The 25473-nt window shown below is 36.3% G+C and overlaps 1 protein-coding gene across 1 annotated transcript in view; it reads right to left on the bottom strand.

Moving 5' to 3' along the window:
- Window positions 1-25473, bottom strand: part of LRP1B (LDL receptor related protein 1B) — a 2016348-nt gene that overhangs the window by 625497 nt on the left and 1365378 nt on the right. The gene's annotated exons all lie outside the window — the stretch shown is intronic.

Here is a 25473-nt window from a genome sequence, read left to right as displayed (position 1 = left end):
CCCTCTTCAAGTAAATCCAAAAATGGAAGATTTTCAGCAAATAGTAATTTTACCAAAGCACAGAATTAAATTGCGCTCATTTGGAGGCTGATACGGGGGAGATAAACCATTCGGCAAGTGAGTGAATCAAGTCAATGGCTTAAGACGCTAATCTCGACATGGCACAGTGTGTCACTGGAGGTAAGGCTGGGCTTTATTGTATTTTATGGGCAACTTCACATATTATAGTGGTGGCCATCATTTTCAGAGGTCTCAGGGTAGGTACTTTTTGTTTGCTAAAGGTCCTTGGCACACATCTACTTAACTACTGGCATGCTCAGCAGCATCAGTATCCACATTTTAACAATAACTCTGTGGAACCATGTCGGCCTTCTGTGATCCATAATTACTCATGGAAAAGTGCACGTGGGCATATACTCAGGCAGACAATGCAACCAACTGTTCCTGGGCTCTCTCTCAGAGAATAAAATGGACAAATCACAAATAATTCCTTCCCTTAAAAAAAAAAAATGAAAGGAAGGCAGATGATTGAAAAGACGTACAGATTCAAGTGCATTGAGAGAAGGTGAAATATAGCCTAATAATTCTCAATTACAGGGATTCCCAGGACAAAGAATGTGAATCATTATAGGCATTTAACAGTTATCTCTATGGATTAGACCCTCTTTTTTTTCCCTGAGAGTTGGGATCTCACTCTTTTGCCCAGGCTAGAATGCAGTGGCACAATCATAGCTCACTGCAGTTTTGAAATCCTGGGCTCAAGTGATCCTACCACCTCAACCTCCTGAGCCGCTGGAATTATAGGTGTGAGTCACCTTGCCTAGTTCTTTTACTTTTTCTTTTAATACGTGTATGATTCTATTTCTGGAAAGACCAAGGTAAAGCTAGTTTATGCTCAGAGTCAGGACGTGTGGAATGTGAGGTAATGATTGGCCATGGGGCTACTGTGTTTCTAATTAAATTCTGTTTCTTGATCTGGGCACTGGTTATATAGGCAAATTCATTTAATCAACATTCATCAAGCCATATATTTAGGATGGTTTACTTTTCCATATGTATGTGATTCTACCATATACAGTTTATGTTTAAAATGTGGGAGGAAGCTAGGGAGTATACAGGAAGTGTAAACAAAATAAATAAAACCTCCTAAATCAATTCAATACACAATGCCAAGGAACTTAAAGAAGTGGGGGCTTCACAGAGGAAAGAATTTTGTCTCTCTCTCTTTTTTTTTGGATCTAGTGTCTTTGCTTCTGGACTGTGACTAGAGGAAGCAGACTTTGTCATAGTCAGCTTATTATATTTGCTGTCTAGCATGATGACTAGAATAGAGAAGAAAATTAATAAACATCAAATAAATGGACAGACGATTTAGTTAATTCCATTATGAAACTATAGCTTGTTTTCAAAGAGTTCTGCCTAGGAAACTTTAGTTATCTTCCCAACTGAATTTTTTTTTTTTTTTTCAGATGGAGTTGCGCTCTGTTGCCAGGCTAGAGTGCAATGGCACGATCTCGGCTCACTGCGACTTCTGCCTCCTGTGTTCAAGTGATTCTCCTGCCTCAGCCTCCCAAGTAGCTGGGACTATAGGCATGTGCCACCATGCCCAGCTAATTTTTGTATTTTTAGTAGAGATGGGGTTTCACCATGTTGGCCAGGATGATCTCGATTTCTTGACCTCCTGATCTGCCCACCTGGACTCTCAAAGTGCTGGGAATACAGGTGTGAGCAACCGCACCTAGCCCCAACTGAATTTTTTAATGTACTACTTATACCCAGATACTGTAACAAGTACAGAAGAAGGGCAATGATTCAACAGCTCTACTTAGTATGGCTTAAATATTTAAATTAATTTTAACATTGAATAGCATCAAATTAATAGTTTTAAGGTTCACAAAAACGATATTTAAAGTTTCTCTATTAATCTCTCTATATATATATGCATGTGATGCATATCACATAACTCCTTCCATATATCTTCTTTCCTGTTAAATATATTAGCTTAACCCTTAAATGTTCTTGGGTGCATGTATTCTCAGGTTCATAAAATAGAATTGCAATGCTTTACATTATTATTATTAATTTTAAAAACTCGTGACATTTGCTTTATATTCATAGTATAGATATATATAGAAGTATAATACATATCTCTGAAGTTTATTAATGCAAATGTTTTTGCATCATAAGATTTTTCATTTTGTTATTATCATTCACTTAAGTCCTAATAACACTAAATGATTAATTGGTATATATGGTGTTGGAGTAATTTCTGAATCAGTTCTCTGTTCTGCTAATATTTTAAAAAATGAAACACTAGGCAGTGAACAAAACTGTTGAATGCAATTAAAACTACTCAGTGATGTTAGAATGCTAAATCAATACCCATGAGAAAACAGGTCAAACGTGAGCATATTTATAAAACTGTACTGGAACCTATGCAAAGAAATATAATTATGTCTGTATTAAAGGATCCTCAGAATGGGTGACTGAAATTTGAAAATCTTCAAAAGGGCCATAGAATCTGTCTGAAGAACGTATCAGTTGTAACGCAGTCTTGTTTTTATGAGACATATTTAACTAATTTTTGAAGTATCTGAATCTGGCTATCAAACGAGGAAATCTAGATAGAATAACATAATAAGTATTTATTTAAAAAGTCACCATTTAAATTGAGAAAAAACTTTAGGAAATGAAAAATTTATCTTTTTTACCTATCTTTTCTATTTTTATTAAAATACAGTTAACCCTTATGCTTTAATTCTAACATTCCTTATTATCAGTCCCAAATTTTCCTTTATATATTATTTTATTTGAACATTTTAATTTAACTAGGCCAGCTTTAATTTTTATGGAGACAATGAAAATTGCAAAAATTATGTAATTTCTCTCATAATAGAAATATTCTACATATTAATATAAGAAACTAAATATTTTTAAATAATGTAATTTACCTACATACAGTATTTCATATATTATTGAAAAAATTAAGTTTATTAAGTTTTAAGTGTTGTTGCAATTAAGACTAGGCAGTTCATTTTGTGTGTCTCATTTATTTTCTAAGCAGCTAAAAATTAAATAAATATGCAATATGGAGTTAAAATAAAAATGGAAGGGTATAAAAAAGGAATTTAAAAAATTAAGAATTAAGGCTTTCAGGCCGGGCACGGTGGCTCAAGCCTGTAATCCCAGCACTTTGGGAGGCCGAGACGGGCGGATCACGAGGTCAAGAGATCGAGACCATCCTGGCAAACACGGTGAAACTAAACTCTACTAAAAAATACAAAAAACTAGCCGGGCGAGGTGGCGGGCGCCTGTAGTCCCAGCTACTCCGGAGGCTGAGGCGGGAGAGTGGCGTAAACCCGGGAGGCGGAGCTTGCAGTGAGCTGAGATCCGGCCACTGCACTCCAGCCTGGGCGACAGAGCGAGACTCCGTCTCAAAAAAAAAAAAAAAAAAAAAAAAAAAAAAAAAAAAAAAAAAAAAAAAAAAGAAAAGAAAAAAAAAGAATTAAGGCTTTCAATAGATAAGTTTTAATAGATTTCCATCACTTAGCAAATTTAACTTCAAAATTCTTATCCCTAGCTGGGAATTATACTTATCTGGAAAGTTATTTTAAAATATTAATCCTACAGCCCCAGTCCACAAAATTTCAGTTTAATTGGTTTGGGCTGGTCCTGGGCCTCAGTATTTTTAAAACATTTCTCCAGGTAATTTTGTGACACACAATTTTTAAAAACATATTTTAAGCACTGCATATTTTTATAAGCTTTCAAATGTAATATTTTAGTAAATTCAACAGGGCCGTTTAAATTTTGCTGGAAAGAGTATTACAATGGTGAAACCTTTGGAGACAGGGAAATGGTAGAGATGTAGATATGGGAAATAGACACACCATGAATATTAACATGTAGAGGATTAACTTCTAGGCCTCTACACAGCTATAATAAATATAATCAAAATCTTCTAAATATTCTTTTTCTGGCACTAACTTCAGACAGTAGAAAACAACTCCTACTTCTGGGACTGTGAAAGTTTTAGAAACTAGTCATTGAAAACACACAAAACATAGAGAAACACCAATGAGTTACATCACATGCTATACCTGTAGAAGAATTATATTTGAAATATCCGAAAATGAACATTTTTTCAGACTTCATCAGAAATGACATGACTATTCCGATTCCTGTGGCAGAACTGTTTTAGAAACATTAAAACTTTAGCTCTGATGGAGGCTAGTTATTACATGGGGAAGTATTCACTATTAGGCGATCTTAAATGCTTTATCCATCCTGAGAATATTTGGATTTTGCTGGGTAAATAATGGGTGTGCTAGCTGGGCTCTGTGGCTCATGCCTGTGATCCCAGCACTTTGGGAGGCCAAGATGGGTGGATTACTTTCAGTTGAGAGTTCGAGACCAGCCTGGCCAAAATGGCAAAACTCCACCTCTACTAAAAACACAAAAAAATTATCCAGGTGTGGTGGCACACGCCTGTAGTTCTAGCTACTTGGGAGGCTGAGGTAGGATAATTGCTTGAACCCAGGAGGTGGAGGTTGTAGTGAGCTGAAATCATGCCACTGCACTCCAGCCTGGGCAACAGAGTGAGACTCTGTCTCAAAAAAAAAAAAAAAAAAAAAAAAAGAATGTGCTGAGGAAACCTAAGCACTTTGTTCCATTCCTGGCTTCTCTGTGAAGTGAACACAAATCAAGGTGCTAGCCTTCAGTTATCTTGTCTAAGTATTTCTAGCAGCCTTGCCCTGGCTGCTGCACCATTGTGAGGTGGTAATGATAAGAATAACACCTCATACAATTGTGTCTGACACATGGAAAGCATAAAGTAAATGTTAGCTATATTTATGAGTGTTATAAATGTTTATACTGCCCTTTCAAACGAAGGCTCTATTCTAAAGCCTGCAACCATCTCTCTGGTAATCCCGTAACTGATAATTTGGAGATAATCTAATTATTAAAAATGTTGAGATTATGTACTTCATTCATAATCACAATATTCTCTCAATTATAAAACAAGCACATCAAAATTAGAAACTTTTGCTCTGTGAAAAGTAATAAAAGACATGATTTAGTCTGGGAGTAAATATTTGCAATCCATGCATCAAACAAAAGGTAAATATCAACAAAAGAACTTTCAAAACCCAATAGTTAAAAAAATTGCAATTCAAAATGGGCAAAAGACATGGAGCGTGATGACTAGAACAGAGAAGAAAATTACACAGAACAGAGAACAGAGAACACAGAAGAAATATTGTGCAGAATAATATATACAAATGGCAAATAAACACATAAAAAGATGTTCAATATCATAGGAAAATGCAAATTAAAATGAAAACTATTATAGACAACCTAAAGTCTAGAAGAAATAAAAGTGTTTTTAAATGACAATACACTATATATCTATCAGAATAGCTAAAATAAAAAGCAGTAAGAACACTAATTGCTGACAAGGATACAGAGAACTGGATCACTGACACACATTGCTAGTGGGAATATAAAATGGTAAAGCCACTCTAGGAAACAATTTGACCGTTTCTTATAAAACTGAGAACAATGATGCAATACGACCCAGTATTGCATTCCTGGGAATTTATCTCAGAGAAATAAAAACTAATGTTCACACAAAAATGTGTATACAAACCTTTAAACTATTATTATTTTTTTTTCAAGACAGAGTCTCACTCTGTCGCCCAGGCTGAAGTGCAGTGGCATGATCTCGGCTCACTGCGATCTCTGCCTCCCGGTCTCAAGCAATTCTCTTGCTTCAGCCTCCCATACTGCCCTGCTAATTTTTTGTATTAAATATGTTTTATAGAGACAGGTTTTGCCACGTTGCTCAGGCTGGTCTTCAGCTTCTGGTCTGAAGTGATTCTGCCCGGCTCGGCCTCCCAAAGTGCTAGAATTACAGGCATCAGCCACCATGCCTGGCCTACATTTTTTTTTTTATTATTATTATTCAATAAAAGCACATTATTTTAAAAGAACATTATTCAATAATTAGTCGAGCATACTACCTTTATCTTACCCCGATCTAAATCCTTCCTGGAAATTACCCTTCTCATTTCACCCTGTCAGTTACAGAGTTAAAGTAGTCAACTGATCCCTTACTACTTATCCTATTCAAGGTAAGATTTCAACATTTCCTCCATCCTTCCTAACATAACTCATTTTACCTCGGACAGTTTATCCATATTCCGAGCCCTTATGAGTAGCAAAATTTATGTGCCTTGTGAAAATAACACACACAGAAATAGAGGAAAAACCAGAATCAACAAAATTATTTTTAAGTGTTTTCTTTTAAAAGCATTTTAAAAGCTTTAATACCTACAGTTTTATAACTTTCCAAAACTATATTTTATAGCTTGATAAGTAAAATAGAACAAAATATTTTTAAGGCACTGGATTGTATCACTCAAATATTTTTAAACTGTAGCTCCTGACAACATAATGCTAAATATTTCCTTATGTTAGATTTGCTACGCATATACAAAAATTCACAGTTTTGTATACATATCATCCTCTTTTATGCCTGCTTCTCCTTTCTGCTAAGAATAAGGGAAGTCCCTCCTCTTTCTGTCGTTTCTTAAAAAAAAAAAAAAATTACTTTTTTCAAGATCCCGTAAAAATTTCAAAATATCATCAATTTGGTTACAATTATTTTTTTTCTAAATTTCTTTCCCACAAAATATTAGTTATTTTCAGTGTCCACTTATCTAATCTGTATGATGAACATAGTACTCATGAAAAATATTGAGTGTTTTTGTTTTGTTTAACTCAACTAAAAATCTCATTCAAATGGCTTTTAATTATCTGTGATGATTTTCCTTTACTGAACTATGTCCTCCTTGAGGATGGTACCAAGTTTTATTTTTAGGGTCTAGTACCTAGTGTACACTTCATAATCTTTTTAAAAAATTACCTCCCAGTCGGGCACAGTGGCTCACACCTGTAATCCCAGCACTTTGGGAGGCCGAGGCGGGTGGATCAGGAGGTCACGAGATGGAGACCATCCTGGCTAACACGGTGAAACCCCGTCTCTACTAAATATACAAAAAAATTAGCTGGGCGAGGTGGCGGGCGCCTGTAGTCCCAGCTACTCGGGAGGCTGAGGCAGGAGAATGGTGTGAACCCGTGAGGTGGAGCTTGCAGTGAGCCCAGATCGCGCCACTGCACTCCACCCTGGGAGACAGAGAGAGACTCCATCTCAAAAAAAAAAAAAAAAAGAAAAAGAAAAAAAAATTACCTCCCCCGCACCCCCAACTTAAAAACATTTGAATTAAATGAGTAAATGAATAATCAGATGGAAGTATATTTAAATTATTTGTGTGCTAGCATGCGTAATTATAATATTAGTTTGTCAACTCCTCTGGTCTTTTTTGTAACCTATTTGTAACATTTCTTTTGAGATGTGCAGTCTTACATGGAATGTGCTTCCTACATAATAATAGTGATTGTGCTCAGTAATAAGTATATATCAATAACAGAAATACATTATATTGAACAAGGAAACATATCCAGGCCTTTTTTTTAAACTTTACTTCTAAAAACTGAGGTTCCTTATATTATTTGATGTGGTAAAAAAGTGCTTAAGAATGTTATCTACGAATATAATTCACAATCTGCTTCATACAGTGTATGAGTTGGAATGAAGTAACAGAAAATGTCTGGTAGATTTCAAGAAGATGTACTTCATGTTTAAGTAAGCAAATGACTTTCAATTGGGATTTACATTGAAAATAAAGGGGAGGCCGGGAGTGGTGGTGGCTCAAGCCTGTAATCCTAGCACTTTGGGAGGCTGAGGCGGGTGGATCACGAGGTCAGGAGTTTAAGACCAGCCTGGCCAATATGGTGAAACTCCATTTCTACTAAAAATACAAAATTAGCCACTCGGGAGGCTGAGGCAGGAGAATTGCTTGAATCTGGGAGGCAGAGGTTGCAGTGAGCCAAGTCGTGCTATTGCACTCCAGCCTGGGAGACAGGCTGAGACTCCGTTTCATAAAATAAATAAATAAATAAATAAATAAATAAATAAATAAATATAAAAAATAAAAAAAAATAAAGGGGAAACACCAAACAAATAAAAAATATATAGTACACAAGGTTCCTAAGAATAGCCATGAAGGGTAATGTTGATTGACAAGCCCAACCCAAGTTCCTTTACATGAGGCGTAAGGGATAAAACTCATAATATAAGGACATTTTAAACATAGAAATCACTGTAAGTAGTAAACAAAAATCCTCTGATATGTGAACTGCTCTAAGCATTTAATATATCCAAGACTGAGCAATAAATCTTAATTGAGAATATTTAGTTCAACAATGGATAACTGGAATGCTGATGTTGATTTGTATTTAACAGAAACAAAGTTTCCTAAATTGCCTGAAGGCTGCAATTACTCAGTCTTTAGTGACATACACTCATAAAATGCCAAGTTGAGTGTTTTCATATGATTATGATGCACTTCTATTTTAAGTATGTAGCACGTGGATTTAACAGCAAACAAGCAAGGGAAGTCAGTGAATTACAATATAAAAACAATTACTCAAACTAGAAAGTCTAGTGTATCAGTGGCATTGCCATTTCAAAGCAATTAAAGATTCAGAAATAATTATTTGTGAGGCACAACTGGTTAAGAGGTGAAATTGGTTCTTGCATATTCCTGGCTGCTTAGAAAAGTCAAATGTTGTGTCCTAACTGGGTCCACATTTCTTAGGAGTAAGCTAGTTCTGAGTTGTTCCCTTTCCCACATTCCATGCTTGAAAAGTATCAGCTTTATTCCCTGATCTTTGCTGAGGTCAAGTAATTGCTATATGCAATCAGCCCCTCTGGGCACAGCATAATGGTTAAGATTTAATATGGTTTTGGAAGCAAATAAACTTGGATTTGAATCCCAGCTTTCATCGTGGACTACCTTCTTTCAACAAGACTCAGTTTCTGAATCTATAAAGGAAGAAAAAGAACTTCTTCCGGAAATAATTGTTATCAGATGATTAATGCAAAGCATTTTGAAAGTGGCTGACATATTGCAAGTGCTTAAAAAGTAGTCACTATAATTTTATATTATTTTTGTTGCCAGAGTGATATGGTTCTACCATATGAAAGATCTCGATAAGTGCCTGCACACACAAAGGTGTGTCCTCATGATGAGAATACAGGTACTATAAAGGGTATTAGGTAATAATTGCTATGAGCTAATTAATGCTTCTCCACTTTTACAAGGCAGAATGTAGTGTTTTCTCCTCACATTCTGGAAAAAAAATTAAAATGTATAATCTGACAACAATATGCATGAGAAGAAATTCAATTGAACAGTGGCTCTTCTTTTCTTAATTGTTTAATTTTCTTCACTGAAATTTAAGGAATACTGTAGACAGTTTGAGCCAGAGCTCACACAGACTCATCATTAAATAATAATTACAATAATTGCTTGCAATAAGTAAATGAAATTACAATGAGTAAATAATGCAGTGATTAATGCCCTTATGTATTTGAGCATTTCATGGTGTGATGATCATGTACTCCAGCAACAACAGGTTTGTATTTATTTTTTCACACATTCATATATCCATTCACAGTACTGTAAAATTCCATTTTAGAAATCACTCAGTGGAATAGTTCTGAAGGAATCTTTTAAAGTGGTATTACCATGACATGGACTCCTTAGAATATTTCAAATATCCTATGTCAAGTGTTTCCTTGTGAAAAAACTTTGATTCTATATTAAATAGTAGTTTAAGTTTATATATAAAACACAGAAATATTTTATCCAATTATTTGCATAGCAGTGTTAAATTATTCAGAAAGACAGAAAAAATAATAAAATATTATCCTTAGCAAACTACTACAGGAACAGAAAACCAAATAACACATGTTCTCACTTATAAGTGAAAGCTGAATGATGCGAACTCATGAACACAAAGAAGGGAACAACAGGCACTGGGGTCTACTTTGACGGTGGAAGGTGGGAGGAGGGAGGGAGAGGAGCAGAAAAAAAGAGCTATTGAGTACTAGGTTTCATACCTGGGTGATGAAATAATCTGAACAACAAACCCCAATGACACAAGTTTATCTATATAATAAACCTTCACATGTACCTCCAAAACTAAAACAAAAGTTTTAAAAAATAGCAAAAGGAGGCCGGGTGTGGTGACTCAAGTCTGTAATCCCAGCACTTTGGGAGGCCGAGACGGGCGAATCACAAGTTCAGGAGATCGAGACCATCGTGGCTAACATGGTGAAACCCCGTCTCTACTAAAAAATACAAAAAACTAGCCGGGCAAGGTGGCGGGGGCCTGTAGTCCCAGCTACTCGGGAGGCTGAGGCAGGAGAACGTCGTAAACCCAGGAGGCGGAGCTTGCAGCGAGCTGAGATCCGGCCACTGAACTCCAGCCTGGGCAACAGAGCGAGACTCTGTCTCAAAAACAAACAAACAAACAAACAAATTAGCTGGGCGTGGTAGCAGGCACCTGTAGTCCCAGCTACTCAGGAGAATGGCGTGAACCCGGGAGGCAGAGCTTGCAGTGAGCTGATATCGGGCCACTGCACTCCAGCCTGGGCGACAGAGCAAGACTCCGTCTCAAAAAAAAAAAAAAAAAAAGAAAAAAGCAAAAGGAATTTTAATTTTTTTTTTAAAGGAAACACAATAATCTGAAATTCTTTAGTATTTTCTCTTAATTAGTAAGAAGTATAAGCTATTAAATGTATTTTAAGAAAATGGTTGAGGCATACACAGTGAAAATACTCTAACTTTAAAAAAAAAACTTACTATGCACTGTACTTTTAATCTAGTTTAATCTACAGCCTTTTGGGATAGATCAAAAATTACAATTAATAGGTTTGAAATAAATGGGGGATTACTGTAAAATTTTTTTGATTTCATCTTTATTCCCTGTGCTAACAAGATTCATCAATAAGTAGATAACAGGGCTATATTTTTTTTTTTGCCTGTTCTTTAATTTTATGAGAAATCTGTCATTGAGGTGCTAATGAGAGTCCAATGGCCACAGGGTTAGAGAGGGGAAACTAGAGAAACAGCAAGAGGACTAAGTGGAGAAGAAAATTTAGAAGCATAACATTTCCAACTTTTTCTTCCTAGCTAGTCAGGTACTTACATAGCAACTCAGGTTCTTATACATAATATTTGTATATCATATTTTGAGAAAATAATGGTATAAATGTAAATCTGAGAGCACTTTAATATTTTTTTACTCCTTGGATACAGCAAATGAAATGCAACAAGAATTGATACCCAGGTCACCAAGTATGCACTTTCAGTGGAAATATTCTTTCTGAATATCACACATTCACAAATTAATCTTACTCAACTGAGACATATCAATAGATCTTAGGTTTAGTCAATCCTGTAGAGACTCTTGCTATAGGATAGGAAACAGTATTCACTTCATTCAACAAATATTTATTGAAAATCGACTTATGTGCCAAAATTGTGCTATAAATTGAGGATATAATGGTAAATAAAGCAGATATGGTCCCTAGTTTTGTAGTGCTTCCCTTTTAGTTGATAAGGTAGTAGGTAATCATATATTCAACAAACAAATTAAAAATTTAAATGATAACAGAGCTAAAAGGTAACATACAGTCCTAAAAGTGTCTGTTTTAGAAGACTTCAACCTGGTCACAGAGGCCAGGGAAAGGTTCTTGGAAAATAACACTCGGCTTTTAGATAGGAGTGAGTGAACTAAACTAAGAGGAGACAGGAGAAATTTCTGGGCAAAGAAATAACTTGTTAAAATGTAATATTAGTGAAAATAGCCTAAAAATTGGGAGAATATCAAAGAAGGGAAATAAGGCTGGAGTAGGAAGTTTTGGTCACACTGCACTTCCTTTTAGTTTCTAAACTCCATGAGGAAACTGTTCATATTACTTTTGTTCACGTTGTCTCCCAGTAACTGACACATTATAGGAACTACTTTTTTTTTAGTTTTTTTCTTCAAGACTCCTTCATGCATATAAACCAACATGTAGATCTTCACCATTTTCGTTATGTTTTGTTTTGTTTTTTTCTCATTGGGATGTAAACATTGCAAAGCCAGTATTACATAAAGTCCTCTGTATCATCCATAGTGCCCAACATAACACATTTAACACATTAAGATAGTAGCTGTGTATAATATCAGTAGTAACATAATAATTCATGTATTTTGAAGAATTTAGATTTTAAAAAGAAGGATCTAATCCATCTTGAATTAATTTTCATATAAGGAGTAAGGAAAGGATCCAATTTCAACTTTCTACTTATGGCTAGACAATTTTCCCAGCACCATTTATTAAATAGGGCATCCTTTCCCCATTTCTTAGACCTAATACCATAAAAAACCCTAGAAAAAAACCTAGGTAATACCATTCAGGACATAGGCATGGGCAAGGACTTCATGTCTAAAACACCAAAATCAATGGCAACAAAAGCCAAAATTGACAAATGGGATCTAATTAAACTAAAGAGCTTCTGCACAGCAAAAGAAACTACCATCAGAGTGAACAGGCAACCTACAGAATGGGAGAAAATGTTTGCAATCTACCCATCTGACAAAGGGCTAATATCCAGAACCTACAAAGAACTCAAACAAATTTACAAGAAAAAAACAACCCCATCAAAAAGTGGGCACAGGATATGAACAGACATATCTCAAAAGAAGACATGCATACAGCCAACAGACACATGAAAAAATGCTCGTCATCACTGGCTGTCAGAGAAATGCAAATCAAAACCACAATGAGATACCATCTCACACCAGTTAGAATGGCAATCATTAAAAAGTTAGGAAACAACAGGTGCTGGAGAGGATGTGGAGAAGTAGGAACACTTTTACACTGTTGGTGGGATTGTAAACTAGTTCAACCATTATGGAAAACAGTATGGCGATTCCTCAAGGATCTAGAACTAAAAGTACCATATGACCCAGCCATCCCATTACTGGGTATATACCCAAAGGATTATAAATCATGCTGCTATAAAGACACAAGCACACGTATGTTCATTGCGGCACTATTCACAATAGCAAAGACTTGGAATCAACCCAAATATCCATCAGTGACAGACTGGATTAAGAAAATGTGGCACATATACACCATGGAATACTATGCAGCCATAAAAAAGGATGAGTTTGTGTCCTTTGTAGGGACATGGATGCAGCTGGAAATCATCATTCTCAGCAAACTATCACAAGAAGAGAAAACCAAACACCGCATGTTCTCACTCATAGGTGGGAACTGAACAATGAGATCACTTGGACTCGGGAAGGGGAATATCACACACTGGGGCCTATCATGGGGAGGGGGGAGGGGGGAAGGGATTGCATTGGGAGTTATACCTGATGTAAATGACCAGTTGATGGGTGCTGACGAGTTGATGGGTGCAGCACACCAACATGGCACAAGTATACATATGTAACAAACCTGCACATTGTGCACATGTACCCTAGAACTTAAAGTATAATAAAAAGTAAAATATAAAAATAAATAAAATAAAAAGAAGGATCAATTGTGAAATTGTTTTTTTTTTTAATAGAGCTCTTATTTAGATTATAGGTAAACAAGGAAATCAATGTTTGCACCAACGTATACACAACTACTATACTTGCAAGGATATACATCAGTGGATAAACTACAGAAAAGTTTGTGTTTAAAACATGTGATGATTACTTTTATGTGTCAACATGGCTAGGCTGTGATATACAGATATTCAATCAAACACTATCCTGAGTGTTGCTGTGGAAGTATTTTGCAGATGTGATAACCATCTGCAATCAGTTGACTTTAAGTGAGGGAGATTATTCTCAAAAATCTGGATGGTCTTGACCTAATTCAATCAGTTGAAAGGCCTTATGAACAGAATTGAGGTTTCCCTGATAAAATAACTCATTTTGTGGTCTTCAGCTTCAGCTCCTGCCTGAGAGTGTCAAGCATGTCTTTAGTGACAGCCTGCCCAAGGATTTCAGATTTGCCTAGCCAGTTTTCAGGATCACATAAGTCAACATTTTGCAACAAATAACATATATGTAGGTATATATATACAGCAGATCCTTGAATAACATTTTGGTATAACATTGACAAGGAAAAAAAATTATCCCCATCTGGGTCCACTGTCTGTATGGAGTTTGCCTGTTCTCCCCATATCTGTGTGGGTTTTCTCTGAGTGCTCTGGTTTCATTCCGCATCTCAAAAATGTGCATGTTAGGTTAATTGACATGTTTAAATTGTCCCAGTTGAAGAGACTGACATCATCAAAATTGCAGAAGAGAAGCCAGATGGTTTCACTGTCCCCAACAGAAAACCAAAAATAATTATCCAGTGCCAAGATGATCATCAGCAATATCCAGGAACTGAAATCTGAGGCTGAGATGATCCCTGAAGCTACAGAAAGTGAAAAACTCTGAGCAGACAGTAAGAGAAATACATCATCCTTTATATTCATAATGGCCCTCCCCCAATCTGCCAGGCACCATGCATGAATGATTCCTCCTAGACTCATGGTTTCTACACTGGAAAAAATGAGATCAAGGCAGAGCCAGCTTCCTGGATCCCCTTTTAAGAAAACTATTACTCTCTGGACCCACAGGAAGAATCATGAGCGTCTGCAGGGAGAAAACCCCTGAGGGCAGCTAGAGACACAGAGGGGAGGTGGGATTAGAAATGCCAGCCTGTGAAACACTGTTCTTTATCTCAGCCAAGGGGACACCAAATAAAAGTAGTTATTCAGCAGCAACACACTGTAGGAGGCAATCTCAATGAGTATTCTGAGCATGAAGCCCCAACCAGTCTCCTACAGAGCCAAGGTATCCTCCTTAGGAATCCCACTCCAATTCAGGACCAGAAGTGTTCTGAATACCTGTGAGAGCCAAGGCAAATTTGGGATTAAGATGCCATCTAATGCCAAAATAATAATAATAATAATAATAATAATAATAATAATAATAGAAAAAAGCCAAAAAGCCATCAATCTAGGATTAAGTGGATTTACAAGTGACTGCAAAGAAACTCTAAGCAAACATACCCTAGAAAACCAACACAAGCCAGATACAAGTAAAGGCTTTCAATGAAAAGCTATAGACATATATCCATAAGAAACAACAGAAAACAGGGAACCAAGACCTCCTCAAATGAACAAAACAAAGAGCCAGTGACTAACCCTAATGAGACAGCAATTTGTGAGCTCTCAGATTAAGAATTCAAAATGGTAGTTCTGAAGAAACTCACTGAACTCCCAGGTAACACGGAAAATCAATTCAGAAACTTATCAGAGCAAGTAAGAAATATTAAAATAATAATTTAAAAAATCAAACAGAAATCTTATAAATGACAAACAAGTTTGCTGAACTAAAAAATGCACTAGAGGCAACAGCAGAATGGATCAAGCAGAAGAAAGTAAGTAAGCTAAAAGAGAGACTATTAGAAAACATATAGTAAAAGTATAAAAAAGAAAAATCATAAAAGGAAATGAAGAACACTTGCAAGATATAGAGAATAACCTCAGAAGTGTAAATCTAATAGTTATTAGCATATAAGGGGAGTTGAGAAAGAGCAAAGGATAGCAAACTTACTCAAATAATAACAGAAAAGGTACCAAACATAGATAAAGATAAAAGTATCTAGTTATAGGAAGGTCAGAGATCACCAAACAGACTCAACCCAAATAAGGCTATCCCAAAGCCTATAATAATCAAATTCTGAAAGGTTACGGAGAAAGCAAGGATACTAAAGCATCAAGAGATAAGAAGCAAATAACACATAAAGGAGCTCCAATTCACTTGGCAATAGACTTCTCAATGAAACCATGTAGGCCTGGAGAGAGTGGGGTGACATATTTAAATTGCTGAAAGAAAAAAAGCTGCTGAGCAAGAATATTGTACCCAGAAAGCTTTCCTTCAAACATGAAAGATAAATACAGTCTTTACCACACAAACAAAAGCTGAGGGAACTCACAATCACTAGATCCATCTTACAAAAAAAAAATAAATAAATAAATTCTAAAGGGAGTTCTTCTATATTCAAACAAAAAAAAAAATTAAAAAGATGCTAATGTGCAAAAAGAAAACATTTCAAGGTCTAAAACTCATTGATAACAAATTCATAATACTCTAAAAACAAGTAACAAAATGGCAGTAATAAGTCCTTACTTATCAAACATAATATTGAATGTAAATGGATTAAATTCTCCAATTTTTAAAAGACACAAAGCAGCTGATTTTTTTTTATTCAGGCTTTTTTTATTTAGGCTATATGCTACCTGTAAGAAACTCATTTCACCTATAAAAAGACACACATAGGCTGAAAGCGAAGAGATGGAAAAGCCCATGTAAACAAAAATCAAAAGCAAAGTGAGAGTAACTATTCTTATATTAGATAAAACAGACTAAGTCAAACTTAAAAAGAGACAAAGAAGGTCAATATATAATAAAAAAGAAATCAATTCAGTAGTAGGATATAATAATTCTAAATACATATGCCTCCAACACCAAGGCACCCAAATATAAAAACCAAACATTAATAAATCTAAAGGTAGAGAGAGACTGTAACACATTAATAGTACAGGAATTTAACACCTCATTCTCAGTAATTGACAGATCATTGAGACGGAAAATCAAACAAGAAACAGTGGCGTTAAACTATACTCTAGACTAAATGAATCAAACTGACATTTACAGAGTATTTTGTCCAACAGCTACAGAATATACATTCGTCTCATCAGCACATGCAACATTTTCCAGAATAGACTCTATGTAAGGCCACATAAGTCTAAAATAAGTCTCAAGAAATTCAGAAAAAGTCAAAATTGTATCAAGTATCTCTCTGACCACAATGGGATAAAACTAGAATTCAATAATGAATAATTTTAGAAACAATACAAACACATGACAATTAAACAACATGCTCCTGAATAATCAATGGGTCAATGAAGAACTGAAAAAGGAAATTTTACAAAAGTAATGAAACAAACAAAATTAGAACATAACATACCAAAACTATGCTATAAAGCAAAAGCAGGGACGTTACAGCAATGAACACCTACATCAAAAAGTTAAAAGGTTTCAAATGAACATCCCAATGATGCACCTCAAGGAACTAGGCAAGCAAGAATAAACCAATCCCAAACGTAGTAGAAAAAAATAATGATAAAGATCAGAACAGAAATAAATACAATTGAGACTAAAAAAAATACAAAAGATAAATGACATGAAAAGCTGTTTTTTAAAAGACAAAATTGACAAACCTTTAGCTAGACTAAGGAAAAATAATAAAAGACAAATAAAATCAGAAACAAAAGAAGGAGACATAACAGCTGATACCACATAAATACAAATAATCATTAGGGACTATTATGAACAACTAAACACTAACAAATTGGAAAACCTAGAATAAATGGATAAATTTCTGAACACATACAACCTACAAAGATTGAATCATGAAGAAATAGAAAAAACAAAACAAAACAAAACAAAAAAAAAACAGACCATTAATAAAAAAAAAAAAAAAAAAAAAAAAAAAAAAAAAAAAAAAAAAAAAAAAAAAAAACCCAGGACCTACCTGATGACTTCACTAGTAAATTATGCCACACATTTAAATAAGAACTAATGACAATTGTACTCAAAATATTTTAAAAAATTGAAGTGGAGGGAATGCTTCCCAAATCATTCTAAGAGGCCAGCATTTCCCTGATGTTAAAACCAGACAAAGACATGACAAAAACTAGGAAAACCATATCCCTAATAAACATAGATGCAAAAATCTTCAACCAAATACTAGCAAACCAAATTCAACAACATATTGAAAAGATTATTCACCACAATCAAGTGGGAATTATTCCAATGATGCAAGCATGGTTCACCCTATGCAAATTAATAAATGTGATAAATCACATTAACAGAATGAAGGACAAAAGACATATAATCATTTGCTTAGATGAAAACACATTTTAAAAAAATCCAACATCCCTTTACAAAAAATACTTCTCAGCAAACTGGGTATAGAAGAATCAGACCTCAAAACAATGAAGGCCATATATAATAAATTCAAATCTAAGTTCATACTGAGTGGAGAAAAAAGGAGAGTTTTTTCTCTAAGTTCTGGAACAAGACAAGGATGCTTCTATTATTACTTATTTTCAACATAGTACTGGACGTTCTAGCAAACTAGGAAAGAAGAAGTCAACTTATTTTTGTTTTAAGAGGCATGGATATTATAATTAGAAAAACCTAAAGTCCCCACCAAAAATCTATTAGAACTGATAAACAAAATCAATAATGTTGCAAGATTTATCACACAATAATCAGTGGCATTTATATAAGTCAACAGTGAGCAAACTGAAAAAGAGATTAAGAAACAATCCCATATGCAATTGCTACATAAAATATAAAATGCCTAGAAGTAAATTTTAACCAAAGAAATAAAAGATCTCTACATAGAAAACAATAAACTGCTGATGAAAGACATTGAAGAACACACACAAATAAGCAAAGACATTCCATGCTTATGGAGTGGAAGAATTAGAACTAATATGTCAACACTACCCAAAGCTACCCACAGATTATGTGCAATCTCTTTCAAGATACCAATGACATTATAGAGTCACAAAAGACCCCAAATAGCCAAAGCAATCCTAAGCAAATAAATAAATAAAGCTGCAGGCATCACATTACTTGACCTCAAAATGTACTACAAAGACATAGTAAACAAAACGGCATGGTGCTGACATAAAAACAAACATAGAGAACAATGGGACACACTAGAGAACTCAGAAATAAATCCATACACTTACAGCCAATACATTTTTGACAAAGGCATCATGAACATACATTGTAGAAAGGACAATCTCTTCAATAAATGGTGCTGGGAAAACTAGATATCCCTATGCAGAAGAATGAGACTAGACTCCTATCTCTTGCCATATACAAAAGTCAAATCAAAATGAATTAAAGCTTAAATCTAAGATGTAAAACTATTAAATGACTGAAAGAAAACATTTGGGGAACACTTTAGGACATGGGTCTGGGCAATGATTCCTTGGCTAAGCTTTCAAAAACACAGCTTTCAAAAACAAAACAAAAAAGCATTTTGTTTTGAAACAAAATGTTTCAGAAACATTTTCAAAAAGCAAAAATAGCAAATGGGATTACATGAAACAAAAAGGTTTCTGCACAGCAAAGGAAACAATCAACAAAGAGAAGAGCAAATCTACAGAATGGAAGAAAATATTTACAAACTATCCATTTGACAAGATATCGATAACCAAAATACATACGGAATTCTATTCAATAGCAAAATAACTCATGTGATTTTAAAATGCGCCAAAGATCTGAATAGGCATGTCTCAAAAAAAGACACACAATTGGCCAACAGCTATATGAAAAAATGTTTAACATCACTAACCATCAGGGTAATGTCACTCAAAACTACAATGGGATATCACCTCACCCCAGCTGGAATGGTTACTATCAAAAAGACAAGAAATAACAGTAGCTAGTGAGGAGGTGAAGAAATGACAATAGTCCTACATTGTTGATGGGAATGCAATTTAATACTGTTGGCCCTCAATCAACAATAGTTTGAACTGCATAGGTTCACTTATATGTGATTTTTTTTTTTTTTCAAACAAGGACACATTGAAAATATAAGGTATTCACAGGATGCAAAATTCACATATTTGGAGGGCCAACTTTCTGTGTATACACTCCTGCAGGGCCAGTTGTGTGGATTTTGGTATACATGGATGGTCCTGGAACCAGTCTCCCATGTATACTGAGGGAGTGTACAGCCACTGTGGAAAACAGTATCAAGATTCTTCAAAAGACTAAAAATAGAGCTAACATGTGATCCAGCAATCTCACTGCTGAGTATATATTCAAAACTAAGAAATTTAATGTATAAATAGAGAACTGCACTAGCATGTCTATTGCAACACTATTTACAATAATCGTAAGTATCTATTATTAGCTGGATAAACAAAATGAGGTACATATACATGATAGAATATTATTCAGCCATAAAAATGTATGAAATTCTGTCATTGCAACATGTATGGAGCACCAGGTCATTATGTTAAGAGAAATTGGTGAGGCACAGAAAGACAAATACCACATGTTCTCCCACATATATGAAAGCTAAAAAAAGTAGATCTCTCACGGGTAGAGAGTTGATTGATGGTTACAAGAGGCTGGAGAAGGTACAGAGGAGTAGGGGGATAAAGAAAGTTTGGATAATCAGTAGAAAAGTACAGTTAGAAAGAATAAGATTTAGTGTTTGATAGTAGAGTGACTGTGGTTAACAATAATGTATTGTCTAGTTCAAAATAGCTAGAAGAAATGTTTCCAATGTAAAGAAAAGTTACAGATTTGAGGTAATGGATATCTCAATTTTCTTGATTTAATCTTTACATATTATATGCATATATCAAAATATCACATGCATTCCACACTATATATTATCATTATGTACCACTTAGAAGAAGACTGTCCCAATATAAGTGAGGGTGTGTGTGTGCATGAGTGTCTGTCCCCTGTGATGATATAGTGTCCTTTCCAGGGTTGGTTCCCACTTTGTACTCTGAGCTGTCAGGATAGGCTTCAGTAATCCTGTGACCTTATAGAGAATGAATGAATAAATGAATAAATACAAATTATTATCAAATAAACACTTGTCAAGTACATAATAACCACACAAATCCACAACAATAAATGATGTGGGATGAAAGTACTGAGCAGGCCTGCCGTATTTGTTATTGTTTGGTTTTAAACTATGTGGCAGTAGGAGGTATTCTTTACCACTGTCACTTGGCAAACATTTATCTCTTGGTTTAGCCCACCACAACTATGACCACTATCACTCACTCATTCACCAAAAATTGGTTAAAATCTTACATGTTTTTATTATTAGTCTTTCTTAAATGTATGTATGCCTCACATTTATTTCAATGCTTAGTATTACAAGTGTTTTGGGTCTTTATTTAGAAATGTATTAATGCTTTTCTTGCCAGATACATGCTATAGAAACAGCTGTTGTTTATATTAATGATCCTATGGTGAAAATGCTTTCTTTATAAGTCTTTGGCTTTAAAGTCACAGTTTCCAAGAACATGTTGATGATGTTAAGTGGTGACCTACTGTATATACAAATATGCACTCCCATAATTGGCTTTCTTTCTCTGGTAGAACTCTGACTATTGTGGGTAAGTTTCTCAGAGTCAGCTGCTGAATGAACACATTAGTGTACAAATTTTTTATAAAGGTTATGTTTAATGTGTTTTAAAGGGGTTAAAAACATCCCTGAAACAAAGGCTTAATTTTATAAATGAGAACCAAAACCATAAGCACAGCTTATTGTCTACACTAACATGGCTTTACTATTTTACTGTTTTCAATAACATAACATCACTAGCCCAAGAAATTATCTCCTAGGAAGATAAAAGTTGCAGATAATATTGTTGATTTCAAGATCTTCCTGAAAGACTCATCAACTCTTCAGCAAGAAAGCATCAAACATTTTATAACTTAAGGATCTTCAAACCACTTCCCCTCAAAATCTTTTTGCTGTTCTAACCAGTCTGAAATTTTTATATAATGATCCTTACTCAATCCTAACCACACCTTCATTTGAAAGACCTACCTTAAACCAGACTCCAGACTTCAAAATCTCAATTATGATTTCTTTTTCTCTTTTCTTTCCTTTTTTTTTTTTTTGAGACGGAGTCTCTCACTCTGTCATCAGGCTGGAGTACAGTGGCGCGATCTCGGCTCACTGCAACCTCCACCTGCTGAGTTCAAGCCATTCTCCTGCCTCAACCTCTCGAGTAGCTGGGACTATAGGCGTGTGCCACCTGCCCAGCTAATTTTTGTATTTTTAGTAGAGACAGGCCAGAGATTTAGTAGAGACGGGCCAGGACGGACTAGATTTCTTGACCTCGTGATCCGCCCGCCTTGGCCTCCCAAAGTGCTGGGATTACAGGCATAAGTCCCCACGCCTGGCCATAAATCTAAATTACAATTTCAACTTTGCCCTTTCCTCTCTTAGATATTACTAAGACTTGGCCAGTTAGTTTTCTCTTTTACCATTGTGAAGAAGAAAGTCAGCTGTGTCTAAACAACAGGTCGTTTTGGTAACACTTGGAGGATCCAGATCCAACAGAGGAAAGAAGATGAAAATAAACTCATGTATTCACTATCCAGAATTGAACACTACTAACATTTCATTATACTCAATTTGAATACTTTTATTAAATGTAAACTAAATTTAACTAATACTGTTAAAATTACCTTTGATAAAGAAGAAAGTTCTCTGTCAGATGTTATTATTGACACTTCCCTAAGTCAACTGCTATTATAAAATTGGTGTATATTTCCAGTTCACTTTTTTCTATAGTTTTTAAATAAGTATATCTGGGAGCAATGTATATTAATATTTTGTGTTTCACTTTGAAATTATACAAATGGTATCATGCGATAAGTATGTAAGTAACATTCTGCTAATAACTTTTCTCAATGGTTTTGAAATGAATGTGAAGGAAATGAAAATATGCCACCCCAAAATATACTTCTTTGGTCTATTTTAAGATGACTACTCAGAGGGGCTGCAGACACAGGAATAGTTCTGAAAAGCTGTCCTTAGTAGGGAAGACTTGCATCTGTTGAGAAAATCTAGTGAAACACAGATGTAAGAGCTTTATCTGAGGCCTTCTTATCTGCATTATCTGGAGGTAGGAAAAACTTAACTCACAGGAAAAGGAAACTAAAGGTCTGACATTATTACAGGTCTGACAAGGAAACTTTTATCACGGGCTCCCGTCTATTCTTTTTGAGGGCTGCCACCTGTGAGGCTTCACCTGCATAGAGATAACCTTTGCTTGTCACGTCTTTTCTCCCTTTTCCTTCCCATAACCTGTTGCCATGCTCCAAGTCACTGTTCCTTTCCAAACAGTATAAAAACTTGTCACATTGCTCTTTTTATTTTATTTTTATTTATTTATTTTGAGATGAAGTTTCACTCTTGTTGCCCAGGCCAGAGTGCAAAGACACGATCTTGGCTCACTGCAACTTTAGCCTCCCAGGTTCGAATGATTCTCCTGCCTCAGCCTCCCGAGTAACTGGAGTTACAGGCACATGCAACCACACCTGGCTAATTTTTTGTATTTTTCAGTAGAGACAGGTTTTCACCATGTTGGCAAGGCTGGTCTCAAACTCCTGACTCCAGGTGATCCACCTGCCTCAGCCTCCCAAAGTGCTGCGATTACAGGCGTGAGCCACTGCACCTGGCCACATCCCTGTTTTTAGAATTTTATGTTTGCAGGACTCCTGTGTCCATGTGCATGTTAATACATTTGTATGCCTTTTTTTTTCCTGTTAATCTGCCTATTGTTAATTTATTTCAGCAGACTTAGACTCAGACCTTCAAAGGGAAAGTTTGAACTTCCCTACATATATACATATATATGTAAGTAGACACACACACATCTGTATGCACATATCATACTTTAGCAATGAAAATGCTGCATTTCTTTACTCATTTCTCTTTTAATGACAACGTAGGCTCTTTTAAATGTTTTAAATATTATTTAATGTACTTTCTTGAACACATATATAAGAACTCTCGGGGGGGCGGAGCAAGATGGCCGAATAGGAACAGCTCCAGTCTCCAACTCCCAGCGCGAGCGACACAGAAGACTGGTGATTTCTGCATTTTCAACTGAGGTACTGGGGTCATCTCACTGGGGAGTGCCGGACAATCGGTGCTGGTCAGCTGCTGCAGCCTGACCAGCGAGAGCTGAAGCAGGGCGAGGCATCGCCTCACCTGGAAGCGCAAGGGGGAAGGGAATCCCTTTTCCTAGCCAGGGGAACTGAGACACACAACACCTGGAAAATCGGGTAACTCCCACCCCAATACTGCGCTGTAAGCATACAGGCACACCAGGAGATTATACCCATACCTGGCCGGGAGGGTCCCACGCCCAGGAAGCCTCCCTCACTGCTAACACAGCAGTCTGCCGCGATCTATCCGCAAGGCAGCAGCGAGGCTGGGGGAGGGGCGCCCGCCATTGCTGAGGCTTAAGTAGGTAAACAAAGCCGCTGGGAAGCTCGAACTGGGTGGAGCTCACAGCAGCTCAAGGAAGCCTGCCTGTCTCTGTAGTCTCCACCTCTGGGGACAGCGCACAGCTGAAGACCAACAGGGGAAGTAGCAGGAGCCGGTGCAGACGCGAACGACTCTGTCTGACAGCTTTGGGGAGAGCCGTAGATCTCCCAACGCCGAGGTTGAGATCTGAGAACGGACAGACTGCCTGCTCAGGTGTGTCCCTGACCCCTGAGTAGCCTAGCTGGGAGAAATCCCCCACTAGGGGCAGTCTGACACCCCACACCTCACAGGGTGGAGTACACCCCTGAGAGGAAACTTCCAAAGGAAGAATCAGACAGGTACACTCGCTGTTCAGCAATATTCTATCTTCGGCAACCTCTGCTGCTGATACCCAGGCAAACAGGGTCTGGAGTGGACCTCAAGCAATCTCCAACAGACCAACAGACAGTCCTTCTGACTGTCAGAAGGAAAACTATCAAACAGGAAGGACACCTATACCAAAACCCCATCAGTACGTCACCACCATCAAAGACCAGAGACAGATAAAACCACAAAGATGGGGAAGAAGCAGGGCAGAAAAGCTGGAAATTCAAAAAATAAGAGCGCATCTCCCCCTGCAAAGGAGCGCAGCCCATCGCCAGCAACGGATCAAAGCTGGTCAGAGAATGACTTGGACGAGAGGAGAGAAGAAGGCTTCAGTCCATCAAACTTATCAGAGCTAAAGGAGGAATTACGTACCCAGCGCAAAGAAACTAAAAATCTTGAAAAAAGAGTGGAAGAATTGACAGCTAGACTAATTAATGCAGAGAAGATCATAAACGAAATGACAGAGATGAAAACCATGACACGAGAAATACGTGACAAATGCACAAGCTTCAGTAACCGACTCGATCAACTGGAAGAAAGAGTATCAGCGATTGAAGATCAAATGAATGAAATGAAGCGAGAAGAGAAACCAAAAGAAAAAAGAAGAAAAAGAAATGAGCAAAGCCTGCAAGAAGTATGGGATTACGTAAAAAGACCAAATCTACGTCTGATTGGGGTGCCTGAAAGTGAGGGGGAAAATGGAACCAAGTTGGAAAACACTCTTCAGGAAATCATCCAGGAGAACTTCCCCAACCTAGTAGGGCAGGCCAACATTCAAATTCAGGAAATACAGAGAACGCCACAAAGATACTCCTCCAGAAGAGCAACTCCAAGACACATAATTGCCAGATTCATCAAAGTTGAAATGAAGGAAAAAATCTTAAGGGCAGCCAGAGAGAAAGGTCGGGTTACCCACAAAGGGAAGCCCATCAGACTAACAGCAGATCTCTCGGCAGAAACTCTACAAGCCAGAAGAGAGTGGGGGCCAATATTCAATGTTCTGAAAGAAAAGAATTTTAAAC

The sequence above is a fragment of the Rhinopithecus roxellana genome, chromosome 14 (genome assembly GCF_007565055.1).
Source record: "Rhinopithecus roxellana isolate Shanxi Qingling chromosome 14, ASM756505v1, whole genome shotgun sequence".
In the NCBI taxonomy this organism is placed as follows: Eukaryota; Metazoa; Chordata; class Mammalia; order Primates; family Cercopithecidae; genus Rhinopithecus; species Rhinopithecus roxellana.
This window is presented reverse-complemented; position numbering and strand designations above follow the sequence as displayed.